Source organism: Rhamphochromis longiceps, linkage group LG3 (genome assembly GCF_057381845.1).
Source record: "Rhamphochromis longiceps isolate RC_006_pf linkage group LG3, R_longiceps_female_GT1.1, whole genome shotgun sequence".
NCBI classification, from domain to species: domain Eukaryota; kingdom Metazoa; phylum Chordata; class Actinopteri; order Cichliformes; family Cichlidae; genus Rhamphochromis; species Rhamphochromis longiceps.
Genome location: NC_140559.1, coordinates 30,545,063 through 30,551,055, shown reverse-complemented (window position 1 = coordinate 30,551,055; position 5,993 = coordinate 30,545,063). Strand labels below are relative to the sequence as shown.

The following is a 5,993-nucleotide window of genomic DNA, read 5'->3' as shown; positions in this document are numbered from 1 at the left end:
CTACTTACTACAAGTTTAAAAGGGCTTTACAAGTCACACATCTTCTTCTCTCATTTGTTTTCATGTACACCTAACAATGGGTAAATGTTGTTGCTTCTACAGCAGCTCACCTGCACTTTGAAACTAACTTGAGTTTCAAACCCTTGCCAGTACAAGATGATTGCACACACGCAAATGTCAGTGAGTTATTTAAAATATACCACATGCATGCATGAGTAATTACAATCATGGCAACTGGGGGATTCAACCCTGAAATTTGCATACCTGGAAAAGGTGACTGCACCAATAAAGAAGGCACAGTTTTCATGGTTTATATGTCAGGTGTTTGCAGCTTATGTGCTAATTTGAAGTTTTCTTGGTTAGAATTGGTGAAAAATAAAGATTGTTTTATTTCTAATGGCTTATTCATCTGAAAAAAAAAATAGAACACCTCGCTCTTAGTGGATTTGTGGTTGCAGATGTTGAATACCAGAAGCTCATTGCCGAGAAACACAGAAGTAATCACTTTAACAATCAAACCACTAATCTACTCAGTAAGAGCAGGATGATAAAACTTGCGGGTGGGGGGTGAACAGGTTTCCTGTGTATTTACAAGCAGCTCACACTTTTCAAAAGAAAAAACAAACAAACTTTTTTTATACTAGCATACACAAAGCTAAAAGAACATAGCTCAGGCCAAGGGAACAGAGGTCAGCATTTTCAGCACCAGTTGTTTTCAGTCCATGGTTTCTGGGAGCTGCGAAGAGAGATAGAAAGCAATCATGCAAAACAACATTTCCTCATTAGCAGAAAAAACAGCCTAATTCTGAGCTAGCTCGAAGCTTTCAGAAGGGGAAAGAAAATCAGAGGTTATGCAAAAGACCTAATGGTACCACAGAGAATCACCTAATAGCTGACAGTAAGCCAAAATTTGTGAAGCAGCTTTCGTTGACACTGGAAATTAAGGAAAATTGGAAGTGCAATTCTACCTTAGGTTCGTAGGTACGTGAGAACCTTATGTGCCTGTGATAGAAATTTGCTTTTAAGTGCATCAGATATCATCACCTTTCTAGGAAGGTTACAAGGTGAGTCCTTTCTAGTTATCTCACAACTCCTGATTTCTCCCAAATTTTTAAAACTGAGGTGAAAAGCACAAATTTGGCATGATCCATGCCAAGAATGCCGATGGACAATTCCAGGTTAAAACCATGCAGGCTGGTAGAAGTGTAGTTTAGTGCCTATTGTCTGTGAATGTTCTCAATCATTCAGGTCATCGTAGTCTAAGGAGCTTGGAAAGAAAAGTGTCTGGACTTTGTTTCCTTGAAGATGGACGTCAGTGACCCAGTGTTTTGTATCTGTTTAAGTTATATTCCCTGATTATGTATTATTATAATTTATCTCGTTCCCCGGTCATGTCTGTTGTCACTCCTGTCTCTGTGCTCCGTGTTTCCTTTGTTCAGTTTCACTCTGTGCTTGTCGTGTTTCCTGTTTTACTTTGAAAGTAAAAGTAACGTTATAGTTCTCTGTTCACAGTTATGTTTTCTTTATGTCTTAGTTCCTCGCTGTTAGTTTCTAGTTTTCTACTTTTCGTTTCTAGTATGTTTTACTACAGCACACTAAAGTTGCCTCTTTTAGTTCACCCTTGTGTCCTGCGACGCTCAAAAATCAGTAGATGCACTTGGGGAACCAGGTCTTTGGTGTCTAACACAAATATAAATCAATATCCAGATAGGAGTCTCCAAGTCTGAGTGCATGCTTCTCAGAAAAGGGTCAAGTGCTCACTCTAGGTTAAAAATTAGTTGGTTCTCCAAGGGGGAGAGTTGAAGAATTTTGGAGTCTTGTTCATGAATGACCAGAAAGTGGAGCCAGAGATTGACTGACAGACTGGTGCAACACTTTGCCAGTTTGTCACGGTGAAGAGTGAAATAAGCATGGAAAGTGAACTTGATCATTTCCAGGGCAATCTACATCCCACCCCTTACTTATAATTAATAAGTACACCATGGTTAGTTAGCCTTCAAACTGAACCCCAATCCCATTCAAAACATCCGCTTCTGACTTAAACAACCAAGAATTGTTAACACAGGCCAGAGCAGGCTAACATTACCTGAGGAGCCTGTCGTGTCTTTTTCTGGAATTTCACCACTGCCAAAATCTGAAAATGAAATAACAACTAAGGTTAAGCTGTTACATTTACTCATTAAACATTCAATAAAAATAGTAATAATAGACTCCAGCCCCCTGAGACCATGACAAGGATAAGCATGGATGGATGGATATTTATATTTATAGCTGAGCTGTTTCATTAAAATTTAGTGTGGTAATATACAGAACCAGAATTACAAAAACAGTTGTCTCTGTCCAAATATTTATGGACCTGATTTGATTTTGCCATCAAAATATCATTTTGATTAAAGAGCATCCACAAAGTGATGGATTAACCACTGCAGAAACAGATACAACTATTTTGGTAATTACAAATACTGTTCATAAACTTATGGTCTAATAAATTTGTTAAGCAGTCTATTTCACTATGTCAGAAGTACAGTATGTTTGGAGTCAGCATCCTGTAAAGATATTTACAAATTAGAACTACAGACATAGAGCAGAGGAGACAGATATTACCTGACAGTAGAGAGGGCAGCAGTTCAGTGTCATTTATTATTAAGGTTGAATTTATTTCGCCAGAAGTAAAAAAATAACTATAATCTTCATCATCAAAAGGTGGATCATCTCCCTCTGATAAAATAACTCCAGTACCTTCAGGGATAGAAAAACAAAAATAGCAGATCAAGTAAAGTTAAAATATATATAGCATTTAAACAATTGAATGAACATTAAAAAAAAAATAGCTGCTGCCCCAAGCTGAGGAGTTTAAGTATTTCAGAGTGTTGTTCATGAATGACCACAGAGTGGAACAGAAAACTGACTGGTGGACCAGTGCAACTCTATACCAGTTTGCTGCGGTGAAGAGAGAGCTATGTGTGAAAACTGAGGTTGATGATTTTCAGGTCATTCTACATTCCTTTCCTTACTTATGATCAAAGCTGTAGGTTATGACTGAAATGACATCATGGATACAAGTTTCCTCTGATGAATCCTGGGCTCAGCACAACAACAGAGAGAAGATCTTGGTCATTTGAAAGGGGTGCAGAGTAAAGCTTCTACTCCTCCACACTGAAAGGAGCCACAGGAGTTGGTACAGCCAACTGACCGTGTCTCCTGGGCATGTGCTGATATATTACAGTGTATGCTAAAGATATAAAGCTAGCACACATTATAACGTATTTAAAATAACATCCAGCCGAAACAATAAAGCGATAGACAAATGAATGAATCAATGATAATGACCCAATAACATATACATGATACTACATAATAGTAATGCACCTGTATGAGGTCACAGGGCTGCATATCAGTGTTTTCTATCTTCATGTCAACCTTTTATGAAAGTCAGCAGAAACTCCCCCTGTCTGGGTAGCATGAAGGGGTGAACTCTAAAGTTCCAGTTACTATTTATTTCCTTCTCATTTACTTGATTCAGGTTTTGAAAATATTGCAGGTTGGGTTAAAATACGTCCCATTTCCCAGGGCTGGTGGTACAGGGTGCTTTGTGTTTCATTAAACACCGGTGTCTGACAGTCTGGCGCTAAGGAAAGGATCACAGGTCATTAATGAAAACTTCATTTAGTTTTGCTGAAAGAAAATTCATCATTTACAGCAACAAACGCTAAACGAAATGAAGAAGCAGTGAAAAACAAATATTCACAGTTCATTAGCTTGTAGAGACACATTTAACAGCCATAACTTGAAGTACTTATTTTCGGTGTAACTTTATTAGTCTCTCACATTGCTGTTGAGGATGTTTGGCTCACGAACTAAAACACTCATGTTGTTTTAGTTCATTGAGGTTTGTGGGTATTCAATTCTGCACGACTCTGTTTAGATCCCTCCAGAGCATTTAAATTGTGTTAAATGAACTTGAGTCTTTTCTTTTTCAGCCATCATGTTGCAGATTTGCTGATCTGATTGGGACCAGATTCCTCCTGCATGACCCAGTTTCAGCTAAACTTTATCTTTGGCTGTGAAATGAGACCAAATCATTACTCCACCAATAGTGTGCAGTGGCCTATAGAGTCTGAGAAATGTCTCTTGTATGTTTCTCTCGCGGTCTCGCCTCGGAGCTAGTGTTCTAGGATGACTAGGATGACTACCATTGGGATAGAGTAGGAAAGCACTGTATAAGAACCAGTTCATTGACCAGTAACACTTACTTTTCTATTAGTTTGTTGCATGTTTTTGCAACTTTTTTGAGACATGTTGCTGCCATCAAATTCTAAATAAGCCAGTATATTTTCCTAAGATGCTACATTTTCTTAGTTTAAATATTTGATCTATTTTCTATGTTCTGTTGTGAATAAAAATGTTTATGAGAATAACAAATGATTACTTTCAGTTTTTATTTATCGCCTATATACAGCTCCTAGCTTTCAGTGAGCTTGTTTCTCACACTCTGTATTTTGGTTTAGGTTTTGTTGTATAAATAGTGACATAGTGTAATGCCACATACTGTTCATTTGAGGATGTGTCTCAAAAATGTTATGACTTGCCGAGGACCACGTGATTTTTATTATGCCCTGATATGTAAAATCTCGAGAAAGAGCCTTTACTTTCTTTTTTATGCGTATAAAACATGTACCTTATTTGAAATGGTCTCTTTACAGCTACAATATGTCTAAAATACTGCATATAATTATTTTTGATAGCACATATAACCTATCATATATTAATTAAGCATTAATAGTTAGAATTGTAGTTTTTCTTACTAGTAAACCACATGAAAGGTTAAATAAATGTTAATTCACCAATAATTAACAACAGTTATTATAAGTGTTTCTTTTGTCTGAGCTGTTTGAAAAGTATTGGCAAATGAGCCAAAAAGAACACTTTTTAAAGCATTTTAAGGTGGTTCTTTCAGGTAAACCGAGATAGAACTTGTGCAGATCTGAAACTACACACTAATACACAAAAAAAGATCTGCTCACGCTCAAATGTTGAACTTTAGAAGTCGCAAAGATTAAATATAACCTACATGTTCCCGACGGTCAAAGGTACTTTCAACGATCAACATCTCCCCAGATCCTGCCTTTGAAACCCCATCAATACAAATCATGACTGAGACACACCCTACCATGATGCCATTTAAAAGCAAAACAATAAACCACACGCACAGTTTTAACTCACTCACCAAGAACCCACAACAGCAGGCAAAGTGTCATCGTTGGCATCATCCGTTAATGCTTTGTTGTTCTTCTCTGACAAATTTGATGTGAAAATTTCAAACCAATCTTCTCCTCGTGACTGACAGCTGTCACCTTGATGTCTGCTTGAACTCTTCATTCAGTAAGTCTTGTATATACAAAAACAGGAACTAGCTAAACCACAGTGAACTACATCAGCTGACTTGTTATTGCTTGCAGACTTATGTAAAACTTTGACTTTGACATCAGGGCCACCATGAGGTCGATAATTGCAGCTTTTGTTACAGGTCTTTTGTACAGATTTGAAATGTTTATCCAGAGGATGCTTTTTACTCTAGTGGTTCTCTGACTTTTCCATGACTTCTTTTCAACAGATCTTACTTTGAAGGTTAGCTTTTCTCATGTGTAATGTTTAACTTCCTGTGTCTGTCTTCCTCCGATTCCCTGATTGGTCTCACCTTTTAACACTGCTACATGTTGACTAATTAGTTTAAATATATACATGCCTATATGTACACGACTTAAGTGTTACCAGATTATAAATGTGCAGGACCTGATAATGTGATAATACAGCAAAAACTTGCTGCACAATGTAAGTGCAAAATCTCTCCTTTGGGTTAGGCACCAGACTTTATCACTGATTGCAAAAGCTAAAATGCAAACATTATCTATGCCACAAGAAGAAATGACCAAGACGTAAAACAAAAATCTTTTCTGTGTCAAGTTGTATCATCTTGGTAATAATTTATTTCA

At 37.2% G+C, this 5,993-nt stretch overlaps 1 long non-coding RNA gene across 1 annotated transcript; it reads right to left on the bottom strand.

The window, feature by feature from the left end:
* Positions 1-384: 384 nt before the first annotated feature.
* Positions 385-2,731, bottom strand: LOC146674047 (uncharacterized). The gene is made up of 3 exons (XR_014910616.1): positions 2,605-2,731; positions 2,087-2,134; positions 385-736 (listed from the first exon to the last, which is right to left on the bottom strand). It is a non-coding gene; the product is annotated as an uncharacterized LOC146674047 (long non-coding RNA).
* Positions 2,732-5,993: the final 3,262 nt, after the last annotated feature.